This window comes from Lotus japonicus, chromosome 3 (assembly GCF_012489685.1).
Source record: "Lotus japonicus ecotype B-129 chromosome 3, LjGifu_v1.2".
NCBI lineage: Eukaryota > Viridiplantae > Streptophyta > Magnoliopsida > Fabales > Fabaceae > Lotus > Lotus japonicus.
This window is the reverse complement of record NC_080043.1, coordinates 84,567,874-84,590,542: the sequence shown is the minus strand read 5'-3', so window position 1 is coordinate 84,590,542 and position 22,669 is coordinate 84,567,874. Positions and strand designations below refer to the sequence as shown.

The following is a 22,669-nucleotide window of genomic DNA, read 5'->3' as shown; positions in this document are numbered from 1 at the left end:
AAAAAGTTAATTGAATACACGATGAGGCCAATCTTTTCAAAGCTAAAATTTTCAGTGTTAAAAAATCTTCAAGACTTCAACCAAACATTTTAAATTTTCAGTATTCTAAAAAGTACATGTTACAAATATTTTACATAATGAATGTTTAGTGTTAAGTTGCCCGATTTGTTATGCTACACTACTTTTGAAACCTAAGTACAGGAAGCAAATCTTAAATTAAATTGAAAGGAAGTTGAAAAAAATAGCATATTCTCATGAGTTTGGAAGTGTACTTGAGCATTTGGGGAGAGAGGGGTCATTTTATTAACAGGTGCGGTTTTAAGATCTAAATCATCAAGAAGTTTGTCAAAGGGTCTCACCATAGTCATCCTATTTTGTCCATAGTACTTAATTACTTATCCTTGTAGTTGTAGCCTTCCCCTTGAGCCTGCTATGTTTGCTGTGTTTTTTTTTAAGAAGCAACTTGTACATTTTCTGTCATTCATTAGCATAAAAAAGAATGTGAGCACAATGAAATAAGTCTCAGCATAATTGAATTATTTTAACATAAACAAGTTCAAAACTCATCAATTTATAAAAAAACTGCTCTCGCATCTCTTTATCGAAAAGAATTAGATTCATTCTCATTATAATTTTCAAGAACACTAGCAGTTGCACCAAACGTGTTTATCAAACTTGTTATTGATTTAAATTGTGAACTTCATCTAGTTTCACCACGACATTGTAGAGTATCATTTTGATTCAAACATGTTCCTCAACTATCTTGACTGTTTGTTGCTCTGTAACTTAACATGGCTTTTTAGTGAAACACAAACCACATTGATTATATCAACTAATTTTTTAAAAAACTCCTGAATTTCATCAAATTATTTAACCCCTACAACAAGTATTAGTTGAAGTAAATTGACAAAACAATGAATATAATAGCATACTTACATTCTGAAAAATCTACAAAAGGACTAAGAATAAAAAAGTTATATATATAAATATGTATAATCCGTATGAAAAATACTTGGGGGCCGTGACCCATGCTTGCCCCTTGCTAGATAGCCTCCAATGTTTGCTGTGTTGGTTTTGAAGTGTCACTCATGACCATTAAAAAGAATTTGAGTAATGCTAGCAAATATCCACAATGAAATAAGTTTCAGCATAATGTTTCAACAACTACAAATACATACTAATTTCTTTTTGAATAACATCTTTTTGTTGGGAGTGCACATAGTTAAAATTAGTAGGAAATCAGACATTGATTTGTAAAAGCAACTTGAATTTTCATTTAACATTGGATGATACAAGCTTTAGATTTCCAGACACTAACATATGCCTACAAGCTACAAATGTAAATTTGTCATCCTACAAGCTGCAAATGTAAACATGTTCAACATTTAATCTAACTTACCCCTTGCACTCTTCAACCTGTAACTACTATGTCTCATGTTTTTGCAATGACAATTGAGTCTTCAACCATTGTATGTTACAGGATTTTTCTCACCTAATGCCTAGACAGCTTACCTTTCTTCAAATTATTTAAGAATCCTTAACTCAGAATGAAAACTACCAAAGATCAGGGCATTATCATAGAAGACAAAAGAATGACAAGTTGTGACTTGAACATGGTATGCTTACTTGTAATTAAGTCCCACACCGAAGAGTTGCTAACAGTTCCTAGCTTGAGAATATATATAAAAGCTATGATGCTATGTTGATAAAAGCACGGAGCCATGTAGTGTGCACAGAGCGAACTATTCTTTCGCCTTTTACTAAAGAATACCGTGTGCACTCTACAATTAGTGGCATACGCTAATTTTTGAATGGTCTTCCCTTTCAAGGGTGACCTACAAATCAAGTTTAACTTTAACTTTTTCAAGGGTAGTCACAACCTCATTATCTTGTTGCAGCCAAGGTAACATGTGCAAAGAACAATGATTCTTGAAAATTCCATGTATAAGCACCAAGTCTTGAAAAGTTCCTGAATGTTTGCCAAGGAGATTGAGATTCTGTATCACATGATGCCATAGTTCATAAGGGGATCCATTGAACCACTCTCAGAGCACACTTGGGTTAGAGACAGACTCATCAATACCGAGCTCAATCAGATTGTCTTGGCACATTAAGGACAGATATTAGCATATGCTTGAGGAACCATCTACTTAAAGGAAAAACAACAATCAACTTGCTTAAAGATCTCATAGCCACACACAGACAACACAAAAGATGGAAGAACTGCTGGAGTGAAAACCTACTTGCTTAAAGATCTCATAGCCACAAAACTTCTTTTGATGTCTGTGGGGATGGAAAAGGACACGCATCCAAAGGAAGCCAAGTAAAAGTGTTCATGATATAGTAACCAGAACTACTGCAAATAAATATAAAAGTGTTAATTATATACTCAATGACATATGTATTACCTCTCATGTCCCACATTGCTTGTGTATCACAACTGAAGCACATGCATTAGAATAAAAGGAGAGGCATGGCATTGTTAGAAGCATACCTTTCTCAGCCTTTTGGCTAAGATCAAGTGTAATATCTGTTCTTATCAGTTTAATATCTGATATGTGAGTCAATGACTCACACGGTATTAAATTAATTTCTTTAGGGGGAAGGTCCATTACAGTAGCTTGCTGCTGGGATCTTCAAGCGTCTGCCTTACACTATTGCAAGGGCCTGGCGCACCCCACCCAAACCTAGTTCAACATTTAGATTTCTAAAAGCATTATGCCATTCTCTCTCTTTAGTGCATATTGTTCTCCCCACTTGTAATTCTATCTAAGATACTTTCTATAAAAACATGACACAAGAATTGGAAATTTCTTAGTATTGGCAAATATCCAGAATTAAACAAGTCTCAGTATAATGTTTCTACAACTGCTAAAACATACCAATTTCTTTTTGAATCACATCTTTTGGTTGAGGGAGCAGAGTTAAAATTAGAAGGAAACCAGACATTGATATGTAAAAGCAATGACAATTGGGTCTTGAAACATGATTCTAGCCTCATCCTTGGATCTAACTGTAATACTCTGCTTCAACCAGAAATTTATATCTTCCTCATGGCCTAGAAGAGCCATCGATTCCTTTTTATGTTGTTGGGAAGAAAACATCATTATTCTGCAAACCACATCTAACTGCAACAGTATTAGAGGACAATGAAAGATAGAGGACAGTAAAAAATTAAGTGGAATCAAAATAGTAAAGAATTTCTCTCTAAGTACTATTCACAAGATAGCTCAACCTTCTTCTAACAAAGGGAATCCATAATTATAAAAGACAAGAGGACTTGTGACTAAAGAGATGCTGACAATTCATAGCATGAGAACTTATATAAAAGCTCTAATATGGTGTACCTGACTGGTTGCCAAGGAAATTCTGCATAACATGACAACAATGCATAAATGCTAATGTTTCTCCAGTGTGGGACTAAATAAATGCTTCGATCTCAACTTTCATCTATCAACTCAACGTGCCCCTAATACTTCTCCAGTATGGGACCAACTCTAGTGCCAATATGTCATTAATCGCAATTGTAACTTGTCTAATTTTTTCTTGATTTTGGCCTGGCTCTCAAGTTTTTCAGGTTCACTCACAGAAAAGCGTTGGACCAACACAGAAGGCTGAGGGGGAAATCGAAAGTTTTAAATAAAATTGGAGGGGGCCGCGCGAACGCAGGCCCCCACTACCACAAATTATGACGTAGGCTCCACCACTTGGGTAGACCTTAGAGTGGCACCCTTCCTAAGTGCAATGGAAGTCACCACCCTAGGCCATGGTCCTTCTTGATCAACCATTGACCCCGTCCAGGTAAGTATGTTGTAACGTTGAACCTACCTTCTCTCTTATACCACACTCTACACTCTCCCTTCTCATGCTTCTTCAGTGTGGGACTAAATACTTCAACCTTCTCACTTCAACTTGGTAACAAGGATGCTGCTGATTGCTGCCTATTATCAATGTAGTATCTTCTTTTTTCTTCTAATACACTCTTAAGTGGTAAGGATACTAAAACATCAAGCAAGCACGCAAAGCAAAACATGCTCTCAGACACCAAGCAATTCTTAAAACTGTTTAGTCCTTATAAAACCTGATTCCATCTTCCTGTTGGTATCATCTGGAATCTGGATGACCTTATCCTCCTTATTATATCCATTGCTCAACTGAAATTGATGTATCTTATGTTTTTGTAAGGGCAATTGGGTCTTCAACCATGACTTATCCCTTGGCATCAGCCTTGATTCGTAACAACAGTTCAGCAATATTATCCCTTGGTATCAGCTCCATTTTTCTGGGATGATTACATATCATAAAGTGGGAACAACAATAATTCAAAACAATTATTGACATCCACCAGAAAAGGATAAGCTGAAACTGAAAACAATTTCAAAGAAGCTAGAACAATTTTTTGAGGAAGCACCAAGATAAAAAAAAAATCCTATTCTACTCATGCAATTTGGAGAGATTTCCTTATTATTGTGACAAGGACAGTCAGGTTCTTGTACTCGTCTAAAATGATATGTTGATATAGAAAAATTCAAGCTGCATAATCTGTCTATTATCTTATGTGGAATCAGGTTATCCTTTAGTCCCTATAAATTTGCGCCAAGCCTTCTTTAAGTTCTAATAACTAAGGCCTTTTGCCTTCTTTTAGAGTTAAAGGCAAGAGTTCACCTCTTACTCCAAATAGGAAAATAAGTATGCATAGTTATGATCAGTAGAGAAAATACTTGAATGAGTGGAAAACTGGAAATACCATCCCCAGCCAGAGCTAGTATACAATTATGTATTTTAGAAAATAGGAAAGTATCAGATTGCAATATTTGTGAAGATGATAATAGTCACAAGGCTATGCACCTTCTTTACTTTCCCAGTACAATGCAATGCAAAAGCAAACATGATTGCTGATAGAATCCCAACTAGATAGTTTGATCCCTGGGCCTAAATTGACTAACCAATATTCTGCCAACCACTTGTAAGTTCTAACTGCATCACCATTGGGTAAGAACAAAAGAAAGAATAGTATGGTTACAAAATCTTTTTCAGCTAATGCACAGAACCTTTGTTCAAATTAAGTATCAGTAACGGGAAATGATAATTACCAAGAATTCAAGACATATCTGTAGATGACAAAAGCAGTGTTTGTAAGTGTAGCATGATTTGCCTACTTGTAACTAAGTCCCACACCGAAGAGTTGCTAACAGTTGCTAGCATGAGAATATATATAAAAGCTATGATGTTGTGTTTATGAAAGCACGGAGCCATGTAGTGTGCACAGAGCGAACTATTCTTTCGCCTTTTACTAAAGAATACCGTGTGCACTCTACTTCAAGTGGCATACGCTAATTTTTGAATGGTCTTCCCTTTCAAGGGTGACCTACAAATCAAGTTTAACTTTTTCAAGGGTAGTCTCAATCTCCTTATCTAGGTGCAGCCAAGGTATCATGGTCACTGAACAATGACCCTTGAAAATTCTAAAATCCTATGCATAAGCACCAAGTCTTGAGAAGGATTCTGTATAACATCACATCAGTGCTATTATCTGGAACAATTTGAACCTGCTTTCCAAGTATCTTGAATATATCAACAACATAGCTTGGATTACTCTTGTTGAAGCTTGCATTCTATCAACATAAGAGTTCATAAGGGGATTCATTCATTGCACCACTCTTAGAGCAAACTTTGGCTATAGACTCATCTACGCCGAGCCCAACCAGATTGCTTGGGCACATTCAATACAGATATTAGTATGCATGAGGATCCATCTATTTAAAGGAAATACTGCAATCTACTGATTTAGGGTGAGAGAAAGGGTAACAAGAGTAAAATGGAAAGTAAAGCTGAAAAATTTAAGTGAGTATAAAATAAAAAGCCCCACATTGGGTGGAAGTGAGAGTTAACAGACCATAAGGAGTTACATCTCATCCAGAGGTAGAGATTTTTGTCAATAAACACTACTTTATTTTTGTAAATTGATCCTTCGAGTTTATGTAAGATAGTTTCTTCCAAGAACAAACAGTTAATAGACCATACGGACTAAGTGTAAAATCTTTCCCACAAGCATAGAAAAAAGTAGAGGGGGATATAACACACAATAGGATTAGGACACTTTCACATGTAGTAGTATAAAGAGAGTAAAGGAGTATAATTAGAGCATATGAGCAAGCAAAACTTCTGAGTGAATGACATTTCTTCCTCTCACTATTCTTATCAGTTTAATATCTGATATGTGAGTCAATGACTCACACGATTTTAAATTAATTTTTTCAGGGAGAAGGTTCACTACAGTAGCTTGCTGCCTGGGTTCTTCAAGCGTCGTCCATGCCTTACACTACTGCAAGGGCCTGGCGCACTCGACCCAAAACTAGTTCAACATTTTTAATTCTGAATGTAGTAAGTAATATTATATGTTAGTGTTCATCCAATTCTGTATATCATTTACAAGATCCAACAATATGAAGTACCTAAGCCTATACATCGACGGAGTTAAGTTGATATTCTTATCTTTCCCTGCCATCCAAACTCCATCTCTCAACCATATCAAAATTGTAAATGAAAAATCTACTAATTTAATGACTTTTTCCAACTATAGGTTGGTACTTACGACAAAATATGGCATCTAATTGGGCTGTAAGCATGTATTTTGGTCATGTGATTTTGCAATAAAAAATTGCATTTAACCCCTTGTGTTCCCTCCGTCCATGTCCCTGAAGAGACAGAAACGTGTTTAGCACTTGTTTATAAGCACTAATAATTTGTTCAGCTTAGGCAGTGTGGGGCTCATACAAAGCTGAAGAAACACAAATCCTGCTCAGCCTCAACATGAGAAGCATAATAATTTATCAATTAAAAACAGGACTATAGTACATCAGATATGAAGGCTAATTTAAGTGGTGAGCATAATAAAACATCAAGAAAGCAAGAAAAGCAAAACATACTATCAGACACCAAACAATTCTATAGAAGTTAAGAAAACAACATTTGCAAATAATCAGCAGTTGCTTACACTCAACATTTACAAACATGACATTGCGACATTGCTTACCACATGAGAAATGTATATATAATCATGGCTGTACAGTGTTCAGTGCAAAGAATAAAAAAAGGAGATCTGAAACATTATAGAACACTTTGACGCATTGTATTGAAGGCAGGAACCATTCTTAAATGAAGGGACACTCTCTGGTGTTATTGAATTATAGACTCTGTCTAATTTTGGTTGCCTAAATCAGGAATTGAATTTTAAAATAAATATAGGTAACTCCTCAACCCATCATCACAAACAAAAGGGATTAAGTACCTACCATACTATTTCTTTTATGTATCATCTTCTGCTTGCTATAAAACCATTATTCAACGTTTTTACTTTGGAGAGGCACTAAATCTACTAATTTAGTCAGGGACCAAATTACATGTCCAAAATATTTTTATTAATTGGGATGAAAAATTGGGAAATTAAAAAATTTGAAATAATATTGGAGGGGGCCGCGCGAACGCAGGCTCCCACTGCCACAAATTATGACGTAGGCTCCACCACTTGGGTAGACCTTAAAGTGGCACCCTTCCTAAGTGCAATGGAAGTCACCACCCTAGGCCATTGTCCTTCATGATCAACCATTGACCCCGTCCAGGTAAGTATGTTGTAATGTTGAACCTACCTTCTATTATATAGCAGACTCTACCCTCTCCCTTCTCATGCTTCTTCAGTGTGGGACTAAAATGTGAGGGAGGAAGGATGCTTCTTCAGTGAAGGACTAAATGCTTCCATCTCAACTTCAACTTCAATTTGGTAACAAGCATGCTGCTGATTGCTTCCTATTATCAATGTATTATCTTCTTCTTCTTATTTCTAAACACTATTAAGTGGTAAGCATCATAAATCATCAAGCAAGCAAGCAAGAAAAACACACTCTCAGTCTCAGACACCAAGCAATTCTTAAAACTGTTTACTCCTTATAAAACCTGATTTCATCTTCCTGTTGGTATCTTCTGGACAATCTTATCCTCCTTATTTGATCCATTGCTCAACTGAAATTGATGTATCTAATGTTTTAGCAATGGCAATTGGGTCTTCAACCATGATTCTAGCCTCTTCCGGGAACCTAATTGTGTTCCTGTCAAGCTCATTCAGCGTTGATGCGTAACAGTTCAGCAATATTAACCCTTGGCAGCAGCTCCATTTTTATGGGATGATAACATCATATCAAATTTGGGAAGAGCAACAATTCAAAACAATTATTAACATCCACCCGAAAAGGATAAGCTGAAACTGAAAACAATTTCAAAGAATCTAGAATCTTTTTTGAGGGAATAAATAATCATGCACGTTTAGCAATCTTCATAAACAAGATAAAAGAATCCTATATATCTTCTCATGCTATTTGGAGAGATTTCCTTATTATTATGATAAGGACAGTCAGGTTCTTATGTTCTACCATATGATATACTGATATAGACAAATTCAAGCTGTGTATGATGTGGAGTCAGATTATCCTTTAAGCCATCTCACCGAGCCTTGTTATGCAGAGTCATACCCTTCATTTGTTGGAATCCTTTGGCCACAACTGTGACGCATTCTACACTGAAGTTGCTTCTCAGAAGCTTCATGAGGACTTGGTTCGGTTGGTTGATAACCCGCACAGCGATTATAGCAATCGAAGGAGGGCTTTCAGGTTGTTAATGGCTTGGGCTGAGTCACAGGAAGTTGCCCGTGGTGGTGCGTTTCGTCATGTTTATTGTGTCAGTTTCTTTTGACTCATGCTATAACTTCATCCATGTTTAAGTTATTATGAGCTTATTTCTATAACTTGTTCCTAATAGCTTATAATGAATAAGACTTATGTTTACTTATGACATATTTTCAGCTTAGTTTCTCAATTTAAACACTTGTTGACATAAGCATTTTCAGACATTCAATACTATAAAGTGACATTGGTTTTATGACATGGTGGTAAATTTTCCTTTGATCACAAATATGTCCAGAGCATTACTATGAGTTACATCTCCCTCTATCTATCCGTTAATGCTATGATAGATTCTAGATACCTGCACTGTGTGGTTTGTTATATACTATGAATCTATGATTCCCGATTCTGACATCCAAGCCTGTGAATTTGCATGCCTGCACTGAGGCATCTTGTTTAACCTGCATTCTATGCAGACCATGTTGAGCAACTCTCACGTCTTAGATAGTTTTTGAGCTAGAGTCGAACTTCCCGAATTCTAATAGGAGAAATGCGGTGTTACCTGAATGAGTTGGTGTTTGGTTTACTACTTTATGATGTTTACCTGAACTCTTGAATAAAGTTGCTTTTCAATGCCCTCCTATTCTTATGGAGAAGGGTGAAGAGAGAAAATGGTTTTCCCCCACCCTCTTTTCCTCCATGTTATCCAATTAGAAATGTTAGAGAATTACAATATCACTATCTGCTCCGGCCTCCATGTTATCCAATATCACTTGGTCTATTGTATGCAGCCTTACCTTGTTTTTTTTTATACAAGAGATTGTTTCCAGGACTTGCACCTGTACCATATTTCAAATTTGCTGATAGAATTTCAATTTCTATATCTATATAGATAAGAGTTGTATTTGCTGATAGAATTTTCACATTACATTATTTGTATGTGGTTGTAGGAATATTTAACTTTGAGGTGGTTGGATAGGTGCAAGAAATCACTTGATGTCATCAGGGATATTTGGGAAACCAGTACAAAGGATGAACTTGAAGAAGTGTGGCTTGAGGCTGTAGGTCTTAATGATCAGCTAGAACGGGTAATTGACAAATATTGGAAGCTGGCAGCTGCTGAGATGAACGTGGCTGAACAACCTCAAAAGGCTGGCCTTACCAAGCATGACGGTGAAGCTGTTCACCTCAATGAACTAGCTATCTGAAAGATGTGAAGGTGATGAATCTGAAACTGCTCAGAATAGAAAGCTGAAGTAATATTAGTATATGTAACTAAGAAGTGAGTTCTATAGTGACACTACGAGCCACCTAGTTAGAAATTGTAAGGCTGAGAGGCCTTTCAGTCTTTTATTTATTCCTTTTAGCCTTTACTTTAAGTTTTATGCTTTATTATTTTGATATTTTAGTTATTTATTAGTCCCTACAAGCTGCAAATGTAAACTTGTCAGTACCCTACAAGCTACAAATGCCTGTAAGCATGTTAACATTTAATTTAAATTACCATTTATTATATTAGTAAAAGTAAAAGTCAGTGACGACTCAAGGTCCTTAACATTTGCACTGTCTCTTAACCTGTAACTATTATGTTTCATCTTTTTGCAAAGACAATTGGATCTTCAACCATGATCTTCTAGCCTCATCCTGGGATTCAACTGTGTTCCTGTTAAGCTCATTCGGTCCTAACTGCAAGGAATATTTTCCCTCGTTCAGTAATACTCTGCTTCCACCAGCAATAATATCTCTTCCTCATGGCAAAGAAGTACCAATTCCTATTTTTTTTTGTTGGGCTGATAACATATCAGGATTTGGGAAGAGCAATAACATAAAACAAATATAACATTTATATGAATAGGGTAAGCTGAAACTGAAAACAATTTCAAAGAAAGCTAGAATCAACTTTTGAAGGGAAAAAACACATTTAGAAGTCTTAATACAAAGAAGATAGAAAAATAGAGAAGTATTAGATGATTGCAATTTTTGTGAAAATGACAATAGTCACAAGGCTATGCAAAACAAGGATCTTATACATTCCCAACACTATGCAATACAAAAGCAAATAAGATAACTGATTGAATCCAGCTACATAACGTTTTTTTTAGATTGACTAACATAACTACCAAAGTCCCGCATTGAAGAGTTTTTGATGCAAAAGTCCCACATTGAGGAGTTGCTGACAATTCATAGCATGAGAACTTATATAAAAGCTCTAATATGGTGTCAGGTATAAGCACGGAGCCATGTAGTGTGCACATAGCGAACTATTCTTTCGCCTTTTACTAAAGAATACCGTGTGCACTCTACAATTAGTGGCATATGCTAATTTTTGAATGGTCTTCCCTTTTTAGGGTGACCTACAAATCAAGTTTAACTTTTTAACTTTTTCAAGGGTAGTCATTAGCACTAAGGTATCATGGGCACATAAGCTTGAGAAGTACCTGAATGTTTGCCAAGGAGATTTTGTATAACATGGCGCCAGTGCTATTATGTGGAGCAATTTGAACCTGCTTTTCAAGTATCCTGAATAGATCAACAACATAGCTTGGATTACCCTTGTTGAAGCTTTTGTATTCTCTCAACACAAGAGTTCATAAGGGGATTCATCCATTGCACCACTCATAGCAAACTTGGGCTATAGACTCATCTACACCGAGCCCAAGCAGATTGTCTTGGCACATTCAATACAGATATTAGCATACATGAGGATCCAACTATTTAAAGGAAAAACAGCAATCAACTGATTTAGGGTGAGGGAAAAGGTAACAAGAGTAAAATGGAAAGTAATGTTGACAATTCAAGTGAGTACAAAATAAATAGGAGACCCACATTGGGTGGAAGTGAAAGTTAACAGATATTAGCATGCATGAGGTTCCATTCCATCTATTTAAAGAAAAAACAGCAATCAACTTGCTTAAAGATCTCATAGCCACATACAGACAACACAGAAGATGGAAGGACTGCTGGAGTGAAAACCTACTTGCTTAAAGATCTCATAGCCACAAAACTTCTTTTGATGTCTCTGTGGGGATGGAAAAGGACACACACATCAGAAGGAAGCCAAGTAATAAAAGTGTTCATGATATATAGTCACCAGAACTGCAAATACTCAATGAATTTGTATCACCTTTCATGTCCCACACTGCTTGTGCATGACAACTGAAGCACATACAATAGATATAAAAGCAGAGGCATGGCAATGTAAGAAGCATACCTTTCTCGGCCTTTTGGCTAAGATCAAGTGTAGTATCTGTTCTTATCAGTTTAATATCTGATATGTGCGTCAATGACTCACATGATATTAAATTAATTTTTTTAGGGGGAAGGTCCATTACAGTAGCTTGCTGCTGGGATCTTCAAGTGTCGCCCATGCCTTACACTACTGCAAGGGCCTGGCGCACCCCACCCAAACCTAGTTTAACATTTTGATTTCTTAAAGCATTATGCCATACTTTAATGCATATTGTTCTGCCCACTTGTAGGACTTAACCCAACATAACAAAATGACACAGAAGAAGTATTGGCAAATATCCAGAATTAAACAAGTCTCAGTATAAAGTTTCTACAACTGCTAAAACATACCAATTTCTTTTTGAATCACATCTTTTGGTTGAGAGAGTAGAGTTAAAATTAGAAGGAAACCAGACATTGATATGTAAAAGCAATGACAATTGGGTCTTGAAACATAATTCTAGCCTCATCCTGGGATCTAACTGTGTTCATGTCAAGCTCATTAAGCCATTTAGGGAAATTCTTTCCTTGTCCTAAGTCCCAATTGCTAGGAATATTTTCCCTTCTTCAGTAATACTCTGCTTCAACCAGAAAGAGCTATCAATTCCTGTTTTAGTTGGGCAGATAACATCATTATTCTGCCAACCTGATAGGAACCCAAATATTAGTAGTCCTAGTATTGCTAAGGTATATGTTAGGAAGGGTAGAAGGAGGAATAAAATTGATTCCCACTAGTGATAACTGCCAAGCTGATGTGGCAGTATCTTCAGGGTGCTAGGAGTGTGAAAGAGAGAGAATGCTGAGATGAGAATGAGTATATAAGCATGTATTGGGAGAGAGGGGGGTAGGCTTGATTGGGATTAGGCTTGGGAGAGTAGCGACATTCTCGAAATGCCTCAGTTTCTTTTTTGTTGTTCTCTGTAAATTCCCTAAATTGGATCTGAGGTTTTCTCAGTTTCCAGTACCAACCAATAGAAAACCATTTCAATTCATTTTCCTTTCTCTGGATTTCTGGGTCCTAACACAACCACATCTAACTGCAACAGCATTAGAGGACAATGAAAGATAGAGGACAGTAAAAAATTAAGCGGAATCAAAATAGTGAAGAATTTCTCTCTAAGTACTATTCACAAGAAGGCTCAACCTTCTTCTAACAAAGGTTTTGAAGTGTCACTCATTACCATTAAAAAGAATTTGAGTAATGGTAGCAAATATCCACAATCAAATAAGTTTCAGCATAATGTTTCAACAACTACAGATACATACCAGTAGGAAATCAGACATTGATTTGTAAAAGCAACTTTGAATTTTCATTTAACATTGGATGATACAAGCTTTAGATTTCCAGACACTAACATATGCCTACAAGATACAAATGTAAACTTGTCATCCTGCAAGCTGCAAATGTAAACATGTTCAACATTTAATCTAAATTACCCCTTGCACTCTTCAACCTGTAACTACTATGTCTCATGTTTTTGCAATGACAATTGAGTCTTCAACCATGATTCTAGCCTCATCCTGGGACCTAATTGAGTTCCTGTGAAGCTCATTCAGCCTTAATGAGAAACAGTTTGACTAACTCAATATTCACCCAACCACATATAAATGCACCAGCATAAGAGGACAATGAAAGATAGAGGACAGTAAAAAATTAAGCGGAATCGAATCAGCGAAGAATTTCTCTCCATATTTCTCTCTATGTACTATTCACAAGAAGGTGTACAAACTCTGAGAGATCCCCCAGAATTAACAAAACAAATGTTCAAAAGATGTTTTCAGTTTGAATATATCTATAAGAGCTAATTTGCCCTTTATCTCTTAACATCTTGTCAAAGTTTGAGGGTTGAAGGTGTTTAATTCACACATTTTTTTGCTGATGAGGAGTCAAATTCACCAATTGGTTATTTACACCATTTTCTAACTTTCAAGGACTGATCAGGCGTGAAGAGAAGAAAAGTGGATCAAAAGAACTGAAATAGTTGGTATACTCTAATTTTCTCTAAAGCTAGGGTTAAGAACAAAAGAAATAATTGTATGTTACAGGATTTTTCTCGCCTAATGCCTAGACAGCTTACTTTTCTTCAAAATTAAGAATCCTTAACTCAGAATAATAACTAACAAAGATCAGGGCATTATCTTAGAAGACAAAAGAATGACAAGCTGTGACTTGAACATGGTATGCCTACTTGTAATTAAGTCCCACATCGAAGACTTGCTAACAGTTCCTAGCTTGAGAATATATATAAAAGCTATGATGCTGTGTTGATCAAAGCACGGAGCCACGTAGTGTGCACAGAGCGAACTATTCTTTCGCCTTTTACTAAAGAATACTGTGTGCACTCTACAAATAGTGGCATACGCTAATTTTTGAGTGGTCTTCCCTTTCAAGGGTGACCTATAAGTCAAGTTTAACTTTTACTTTTTCAAGGTTAGCCACAACCTCATTATCTTGTAGCAGAGTCTTGAGAAGTACCTGAATGTTTGCCAAGGAGATTGAGATTCTGTATCACATGATGCCAGAGTTCATAAGGGGATCCATTGAACCACTCTCAGAGCACACTTGGGTTAGAGACAGACTCATCAATACCGAGCTCAATCAGATTGTCTTGGCACATTAAGGACAGATATTAGCATATGCTTGAGGATCCATCTACTTAAAGGAAAAACAGCAATCAACTTGCTTAAAGATCTTAAAGCCACATACAGACAACATAGAAGATGGAAGAACTGCTGGAGTGAAAACCTACTTGCTTAAAGATCTCATAGTCACATACAGACAACACAGAAGATGGAAGAACTGCTGACGTTAAAACATACTTGCTTAAAGATCTCATAGCCACAACTTCTTTTGATGTCTCTGTGGGGATGGAAAAGGACACACATCAGAAGGAAGCCAAGTAAAAGTGTTCATGATATATAGTAACCGGAACTGCAAATAAATATAAAAGTGTTAATTATATTCTCAATGACATTTGCATTACCTCTCATGTCCCACACTGCTTGTGCATCAAAACTAAAGCACATGCATTAGATATAAAAGCAGAGGCATGGCATTGTTAGAAGCATACCTTTCTCGGCCTTTTGGCTAAGATCAAGTGTAGTATCTGTTCTTATCAGTTTAATATCTGATATGTGAGTCAATGACTCACACGATATTAAATTAATTTTTTTAGGGGGAAGGTCCATTACAGTAGCTTGCTGCTGGGATCTTCAAGCGTTGCCCATGCCTTACACTACTGCAAGGGCCAGGCGCACCCGTCCCAAACTTAGTTTAACATTTTTTATTCTAAATTGAATAATTAATTCTTTATGTTAGTGTTCAAACAAATATATTCTATATAATTAACAAGATCCAACCAAAGTGATTTTGAAATAATGTTCTTACAGATAAAGGAATCTGCTTAAAGAGATCATATTCTTCAACAATTCCAATACTGCGAGTTGAGATCTGGTTATAAATCATGTTTCCATGCCATCTAAACTTGATCTCTCAACCATACCAAAATTGTGAACAAAAGATCTCTACATTCAATGGCTTTTCAGTTTTCTCCAACTATATGGTACTTATGACGAACCATGGCATCCAATTGGGCTGTAAGCATGTGTTCTGGTCATGTAATTTTGCAATGACAAATGGTATTCAGCCCTTGTGTTCCCTACATGTCTCCTTTCTTCTCAAATTCAGTGGCATTTCACTGCAACACATTTATTTTGGAATACACTCTTCCTTCAGCACTGAATACCCCATCCTCTGCTACCATAACTATTACACCAACACTCCCTTAAATTAAACAACTAACAAACATCAAAATTTACTCCAAAGGTCCATTCTCTCTCCATATTGCTCTGCCAAAATGAGATTCTAAGATACTAAACTGAACCAAAAATTATTGAAAAACAAAATGACACAGAAGAACTGGAAATTTCTTTGAATTCTGGGAAATAAAGAAGAAGAAAAAAACCAATATTTTGTAACTCCGCATTAATTGTGCACTTGTTTATGATTACTAGTAATTTGTTAAGATCAGCCGATGTGGGACTCATACAAAGCTGAAGAAACAAATCCTGCTCAGCCTCAAAACAAGAAGCATCATTTATCAATTAAAAACACTAGATTATAGTACATCAGATGTAAAATGGCAAGCAAAGTAAAACACTCAGTCTCAGACACCGAACACTAAAAGAAATAAGAGAGATCTGAAACATTATCGAGCACTTTCACGCAAATGGCATACACTAATTTTTGAATGGTCTTTCCTTTTTAGGATAACCAACAAATCAAGTCCAACTTTGATATTGAGAATTGGCAGTCACAACCTCATTAAGGTGCAGCCAAGGTATCATGGGAATGAACCTTGAAGATTCTAAAATCCAATGCATAAGCATAAAAATTGTAGTTCACATCTATATCTTATCTGATAGTGTACCTAAATGGTTGCTAAGGAAATTCTGCATAAATTATAATGCTTGTTCATTGTGGGACTGAATAAAATATATAGCCTGAGGGTAAAATAAAAAATTTAGTACTAATATTGGAGGGGGCCGCGCGAACGCAGGCCCCCACTACCACAAATTATGACGTAGGCTCCACCACTTGGGTAGACCTTAGAGTGGCACCCTTCCTAAGTGCAATGGAAGTCACCACCCTAGACCATGGTCCTTCATGATCAACCATTGACCCCGTCCAGGTAAGTATGTTGTAACGTTGAACCTACCTTCTATTATATACCACACTCTACCCTCTCCCTTCTCATGCTTCTTCAGTGTGGGACTAAAATGTGACGCATAATAAAACATCAAGCAAGCAAGCAAAGCAAAGCAAAACACACTCTCAGTCTGAGACACCAAGCAATTCTTAAAACTGTTTACTCCTTATAAAACCTGATTCTATCTTCCTGTTGGTATCTTCTAGACGACCTTATCCTCCTTATTATAACCATTGCTAAACTGAAATTGATGTATCTTATGTTTTTGCAATGGTAATTGGGTCTTCAACCATGATTCTAGCTTTTTTCCTGTGACCTAATTGTGTTCCTCTAAAACTCATTGCAATGGCAATTAGTTATGATGCAAATGAAGGAGCTATAAAAGTTCAAAATTGTCAAAATTTAGGAGCTATAAGTTTAGTACAAGTACTGGACAAAGATATATACCTAAAGAACCTTAAGCCTCCCACTGTCAACACCGTATACATCATGACTAGAAGACACAAGCCAGCCCTTTAACTTAAGATTAATAAGTCAATCATGAATAGTTCAATCTGCTTAAAGAGAAAAAGTAATCTGCAAAGCATGTATGTATTCTGGACTTCTGGTCATGTGATCTTGCAATAACAATGTATTCACAATGAAATTATTTTCACCTGTTAATCCAAAAGCCTTAACTATTCCTTCAGCAGTCAACATCCCCTCCTCTGGTGTCATAGGTATTAAGCCCTGTGAAGAAGAAAGAGATAAAAAAAGGCAAGTTTGAATGAGAAATAGAAAGAAATTGTTAAGCTCAGCAGGTGTGGGACTCATACAAAGCAAAGCTGAAGAAACACAAATCATGCTCAGCCTCAACAAAAGAAGCATCATTGATCAATTGAAAACAACAGAACGGATGTAAAGGCTAAACCATCCATTCTTAAAGGAAGAAGAACAAGAACAAGAACAAAGTAAGGTTGGTTAATGCAGAGTTCAAAACACAGCAACTGAAAGGGTATGAAAAGGAAAATCAAAAAAATTCGGACCATTTCTCGATTTGTGCGTGTCATCCTTGCGCAGGGGCCATGCTAATCTTCTCTGTATCATTCCAATTTTATCGGATGTCCCCGAAGGGACGAACCATGATGCTCGGCATTTGATTATAAACACTTGTATTGTTGAAGGTTCAACCGATGTGGGACTCAGAGACCTTAAAACACAAGAAGACTGATGCTCTGCTCTGCCTCAACATTATCAGCATCCAAACCCAAACTCCTCCTTTCCTTCCTTCGTGTGTTAGGAAGATCAAGTTAGGAACACACACACAGCATCTTCTCCCAAAAAATATTGTGTTGCTTTTCCAAAACTATAGATAGTTATAAGTGCAAAACGACAACGTTTCAACACACTATGATTAGTGTGGAGTCATTTCAAGTCTCACACACCTCCAGAAGATGGTCACAGAGCTGAGTACATAGGCTGATAGGCCTCTGTAGCCTCTTCATTACACTACTGTGTGACTGTGTCGCGTGCATCCTTGGACTTGACATCTAATTTTGAACTTTTTTTATTTTATTTTAAAACATTTTTTCCTCCAAAATTTATATAGGAACGCTCCACACTATAAAAATAATACAATAAAGTCTTATTTACACTCTAAATTCCATCAAATATAGAAAGAAAAAAAAAATAGCAGCTTGAAGAACCTAATGTTCAGCTTGATCTAACGGTAAATAAAACGGCAGTGACAAATCAACCACCGTTGTCATGAGTATAAGCGAGAATGTTTTCTCTCATCTTCTCTTTCACTTTTCTATTCCCTCACTTGCCAAAATAAACACACGTTTTTACTATAATCTAACCTATCTACGTAAGAATATGTGAGACAATTTTACTTTTACAAATGCTTTGTTTGGTAGAGAAGAGAGAGATAGAAAAGAGAGAATAGAGAAGAGAGAAGTTGAGTAGAGAGAAATAGGTGAGAAATAAAGTAGATTTAGATGTTGTTTGGTATGGTAGAGATAAAGGAGAGAGATAAAAAATAATGAAGTGGAAGAAAGAGAAAATATTAACTATTGATTAAAAAAGCATTTTTAAAAACAAAAAAGTCAAAGAAAGCAAATAGTGGCGGTTATAAACTGCCACTAAATATGACAGACTTGAAAAAAAAATTATAAAAATTGGCCTCCCCGTTCACTGTTCATTTTCTCTCCAATTTGGGGAGACCAAATAAAAGCATGGGGCCCACCATTTAAACTCTCTCTTCTCTCATCTCTTCACCAACCAAACAAGGGTGCTTTGGGTTTCTCCACCCTATTTCTCTCTCCCCTCAATCTCTTCTCTATCTCTTCAACACCAAACACAGTGTTTATGTCTTTCTCCATATAAGAAGAAAGTGTAAAATTAAATAAGTCACTCCTCACAAGTCACAATTAAACGAAGATGATCGCCAAGTCGGAGTCTCACGAGTGTTAAACTTCGAGGGACTCAATGCACGCTCTAATTTTTGTGTAGAATTGTGACTAGTGTAGCTTGCTGCATTTGACAATAATTTAACCCTAAAAATTCATTATTTGAGATATTTGTAATATGCACTTTTTAGAGTATAATCATGTATTTTCTTAAAAAAAAATTAAAAGTATTTTTCATTGAAATAATCATATTCGAGCTTAAGTAAAATTTTATGAATAATAAAATTGCAGGGTCTACAACAACGACCTCAAACGGAACAGACTTTAGCCGAGACAGTAGAGATTGAGAATGTTTTGGATGTACTCCTCGAACAGGAGGAGGTGGTTTGGTGTCAGCGGTCCAGAGCCAATTGGTTACATTATGGAGATAAAAACACTCACTTCTTTCATTCCAAAGCGTCACAACGCCGTAAGCGTAATTCGATTGAGGAATTAAAAGATGAACGTGGCCGCACCATGGTGGAAGACAAGGATATTTACAGGGTACTAGCAGACTATTTTATGGAGCTTTTCTCGTCTAGTGCACCTACCAATATTCCTGCGCGCAGTGACGTCTCTTGTGGCTGGTAGGGTTACACCGCACCACCTACAGCTGCTAGCCGAGCCTTTTACAAGGGAAGATGTTGAGGAAGCCCTAGCCCAGATGCACCCAACCAAGGCACCGGGGTGCGATGGGCTACCCGCTTTGTTTTACCAAAAATTCTGGCATATTATTGGGGATGATGTTTCTTCTTTTTGCTTGCGAGTCCTTCATGGCGAGGTGTCACCAGGTATTATAAACAAAACTCTCCTTGTTCTAATACCTAAAGTTAAGAAACCCATGCATGCAAATCAGTTTAGGCCGATTAGTCTGTGTAACGTTATTTTTAAAATTATTACTAAGACTATGGCGAACAGATTGAAACTCATATTGCCTGACATTATTTGTGAATCCTAAAGTGCTTTTGTTCTAGGCCGTCTAATTACGGATAATGCCTTAGTGGCGTTCGAGTGCTTTCACTATATGAAGAAAAAAATATGTGGTCGTAATGGCGTGATGGCTCTGAAACTAGACATGTCAAAAGCCTATGATAGAGTTGAGTGGCATTTTTTTTGCGAGTGTTTTGGAACAAATGGGGTTCCCCCCCAACTGGGTCCATTTGATCATGTCATGTGTTACTACAGTTAACTTCTATATTATGCTGAATGGTGCGCCTCAAGAGGCATTCTCCCCAAATAGAGGCTTAAGACAGGGAGATCCTCTCTCTCTCCTTATCTCTTTATTTTGTGTGGAGAAGTGTTTTCTGCTTTGATTAATCAAGCTGTCTTATCTTCAGCTTTGCATGGCATTAAGATTGCGCGTTCTGCCCCAGTAATCTCACACCTGTTGTTTGTAGATGACAGTGTTGTCTTTGCTCGTGCTACGACGCAAGAAGCACTGACAATTAAGGCTATTCTAGCCTCATATAAGCAAGCTTCTGGGCAAGTCATTAACCTTGATAAGTCTATGCTCTCCTGTAGCCGAAATGTGCCTGAGAATCGTTTCCATGAGCTTAAACAGTTATTGAATGTAAAGGCAGTGGAGTGTTATGACAAGTATCTGGGACTTCCTACCATCATAGGTAAGTCAAAAACCCAACTTTTCTCTTTTGTCAAGGACCGGGTTTGGAAGAAGCTAAAAGGGTGGAAGGAAAAGTCTCTCTCACGAGCAGGTAGGGAGGTTCTTGTTAAGGCTGTGGCTCAATCCATTCCATCCTATGTTATGTCATGTTTTTTATTGTCTGATGGTATATGCTCAGATATTGAGGGGATGATTAGCCGTTTTTACTGGGGTGGTGACGTCACTAAGCGTGGTATGCATTGGTTAAGTTGGAAATCATTGTGCAAATCAAAGGATCGTGGTGGGATAGGTTTCCGGGATTTCAAAAAATTTAATATGGCTTTGGTGGCGAAGAATTGGTGGCGCTTACTTAATTGTCCTGACTCTTTGCTTGGAAAAGTGTTTAAAGCGGTTTATTATCCGAGGGACACAATTTTTACTGCGAAAAAGGGTTGTCGTCCGAGTTACTCATGGTCTAGTGTTCTCCGTTCAGGACAAGCTCTACGGAAAGGTGGTATGTGGAGGGTAGGAGACGGTAAAACTATTCGAGCTTGGCAAGATAAATGGGTGCCAAGGAACTCCCCTTTGGTGTTTAGTGAGACTTTAGCACAGGAATTGAGTATTCCAAAGGTGTCAGACTTGATGCTACTTGGATCCTTAACTTGGAACAAACAATTAATTGATTTTATATGCTCCCCCCCCCCCCACGGCAAACTCCATTATGGCAGTACCTTTGCCTCTGTTTCCCCAGCATGACATTTTCTTTTGGCCCATGACTCCTAATGGTTTATATTCAACAAAGACAGGCTATCAATTCTTGCAAATGGAGGAGGAAAATGTTGTTGGCATGGTTTCTTCTGTGCCATCTTTGACTAGTGCAGCGTGGAGGAAACTTTGGAAGGCCCCAACTCTTCCTAGATACCGTGAGACAGGTTGGCGTGCTTGCTTGGGTGCTCTTCCCGTCCGTGAAGTTCTCCATGCTCGCGGTTTGGAGATAGACCCAACCTGCCCCCGTTGTCATGCAGCGCAAGAATCAGTGCACCATGCACTCTTATTCTGTCCGATTGTGAAAGCTATGTGGTTTGCGAGCAACTTGGGATTACGTCTTCACCAGGAGCGTAAGTTCCATGAGTTTATGCTTGATTTTCTGCAGGTGGTTGATGAGGAGGCGTTGGGTTTCTTCCTGGAGACTCTCTATGTTGTTTGGAGCACGCGTAATGAACTGGTTTTTCACAAGGTACAGGGCACGGTAGATCAGATGCTGAGGAAGGCCTCCATGCTCCATCCGGGTCCAGCTATGGTGGCACCATCAGCCCGCCAAGTGCAGCACCACCCCTCTCGGTGGTTGCGTCCATCGGCTGGCCTGTTCAAGATTAATTTTGACGCCTCGGTTACGCGGGAAGGTCAGGGAGGTTTCAGATTCATTGCTCGCGATTGGCAGGGAGAAGTTCTTGCTTCAGCTGTTTGGCATTATGGACCGGTCACATCTCCAACGGTGGCAGAAGCTTTGTCTATGCGGTGGTCGATGATTTTGGCACGGGACCTTGGTTTTCGGCGAGTTGTTTTCGAAACAGATTGCTTACCTTTATCTGAAGCCTGGAAACGCAATGATGGTTGCTCTTTTTTGAATTAGATTGTGAGGGATTGCTATTTTTTGCTTTCAAACTTTGATGTTTTTTCTTTATTGTTCGTCCGTCGCACAGGTAACTGTGCGGCTGATGCTTTAGTTTCTTTATCGTTTTTGTTTGTCCAATCTGATGTACTGGCTTCTGTGCCGTTTGTTTCTTCTTAATTGAATGAGGTTGATTTCAAAAATAAAAAAAAAATTTATGAATAATATAACTTCTCTATCAAGTATTTAACCGACATTTACATCAATTTGATTGAACATAATAAAGTGAATTCTTAAATATAGAGTGCAAGTTTTTCAATGAATTTTATTATTAAGCGATTCTTATTGTCTAAACTCTAATCTGCTGGCTCAAATTAAAACAAGCTTACTGCGTGGGAAGACATTCTTGAGCATAA

The 22,669-nt window shown here is 37.3% G+C and overlaps 1 long non-coding RNA gene, 11 other non-coding genes and 1 pseudogene across 12 annotated transcripts; 8 read left to right on the top strand and 5 right to left on the bottom strand.

Moving 5' to 3' along the window:
- Positions 1 to 1,319: 1,319 nt before the first annotated feature.
- Positions 1,320 to 5,935, bottom strand: LOC130746676 (uncharacterized). The gene is made up of 3 exons (XR_009022170.1): positions 3,348 to 5,935; positions 2,883 to 3,128; positions 1,320 to 2,356 (listed from the first exon to the last, which is right to left on the bottom strand). It is a non-coding gene; the product is annotated as an uncharacterized LOC130746676 (long non-coding RNA).
- Positions 1,718 to 1,833, top strand: LOC130709708 (U5 spliceosomal RNA). Its single transcript, XR_009010182.1, has one exon. It is a non-coding gene; the product is annotated as a U5 spliceosomal RNA (small nuclear RNA).
- LOC130709701 (U2 spliceosomal RNA) lies at positions 2,491 to 2,681 on the top strand. The gene has a single exon (XR_009010178.1). It is a non-coding gene; the product is annotated as a U2 spliceosomal RNA (small nuclear RNA).
- Positions 3,649 to 3,809, bottom strand: LOC130709606 (U1 spliceosomal RNA). Its single transcript, XR_009010086.1, has one exon. It is a non-coding gene; the product is annotated as a U1 spliceosomal RNA (small nuclear RNA).
- On the top strand, positions 5,251 to 5,366 carry LOC130709712 (U5 spliceosomal RNA). The gene has a single exon (XR_009010185.1). It is a non-coding gene; the product is annotated as a U5 spliceosomal RNA (small nuclear RNA).
- A 243-nt stretch (positions 5,936 to 6,178) lies between the features above and the next one.
- Positions 6,179 to 6,349, top strand: LOC130709704 (U2 spliceosomal RNA; annotated as a pseudogene).
- A 1,120-nt stretch (positions 6,350 to 7,469) lies between these two features.
- Positions 7,470 to 7,630, bottom strand: LOC130709652 (U1 spliceosomal RNA). Its single transcript, XR_009010130.1, has one exon. It is a non-coding gene; the product is annotated as a U1 spliceosomal RNA (small nuclear RNA).
- A 3,281-nt stretch (positions 7,631 to 10,911) lies between these two features.
- LOC130709706 (U5 spliceosomal RNA) lies at positions 10,912 to 11,029 on the top strand. The gene has a single exon (XR_009010180.1). It is a non-coding gene; the product is annotated as a U5 spliceosomal RNA (small nuclear RNA).
- Positions 11,030 to 11,882: 853 nt separating this feature from the next.
- LOC130709675 (U2 spliceosomal RNA) lies at positions 11,883 to 12,078 on the top strand. The gene has a single exon (XR_009010152.1). It is a non-coding gene; the product is annotated as a U2 spliceosomal RNA (small nuclear RNA).
- Positions 12,079 to 14,183: 2,105 nt separating this feature from the next.
- LOC130709713 (U5 spliceosomal RNA) lies at positions 14,184 to 14,301 on the top strand. The gene has a single exon (XR_009010186.1). It is a non-coding gene; the product is annotated as a U5 spliceosomal RNA (small nuclear RNA).
- A 669-nt stretch (positions 14,302 to 14,970) lies between these two features.
- LOC130709664 (U2 spliceosomal RNA) lies at positions 14,971 to 15,166 on the top strand. Its single transcript, XR_009010141.1, has one exon. It is a non-coding gene; the product is annotated as a U2 spliceosomal RNA (small nuclear RNA).
- Positions 15,167 to 16,441: 1,275 nt separating this feature from the next.
- LOC130709629 (U1 spliceosomal RNA) lies at positions 16,442 to 16,602 on the bottom strand. Its single transcript, XR_009010108.1, has one exon. It is a non-coding gene; the product is annotated as a U1 spliceosomal RNA (small nuclear RNA).
- A 1,023-nt stretch (positions 16,603 to 17,625) lies between these two features.
- LOC130709716 (U6 spliceosomal RNA) lies at positions 17,626 to 17,728 on the bottom strand. The gene has a single exon (XR_009010189.1). It is a non-coding gene; the product is annotated as a U6 spliceosomal RNA (small nuclear RNA).
- Positions 17,729 to 22,669: the final 4,941 nt, after the last annotated feature.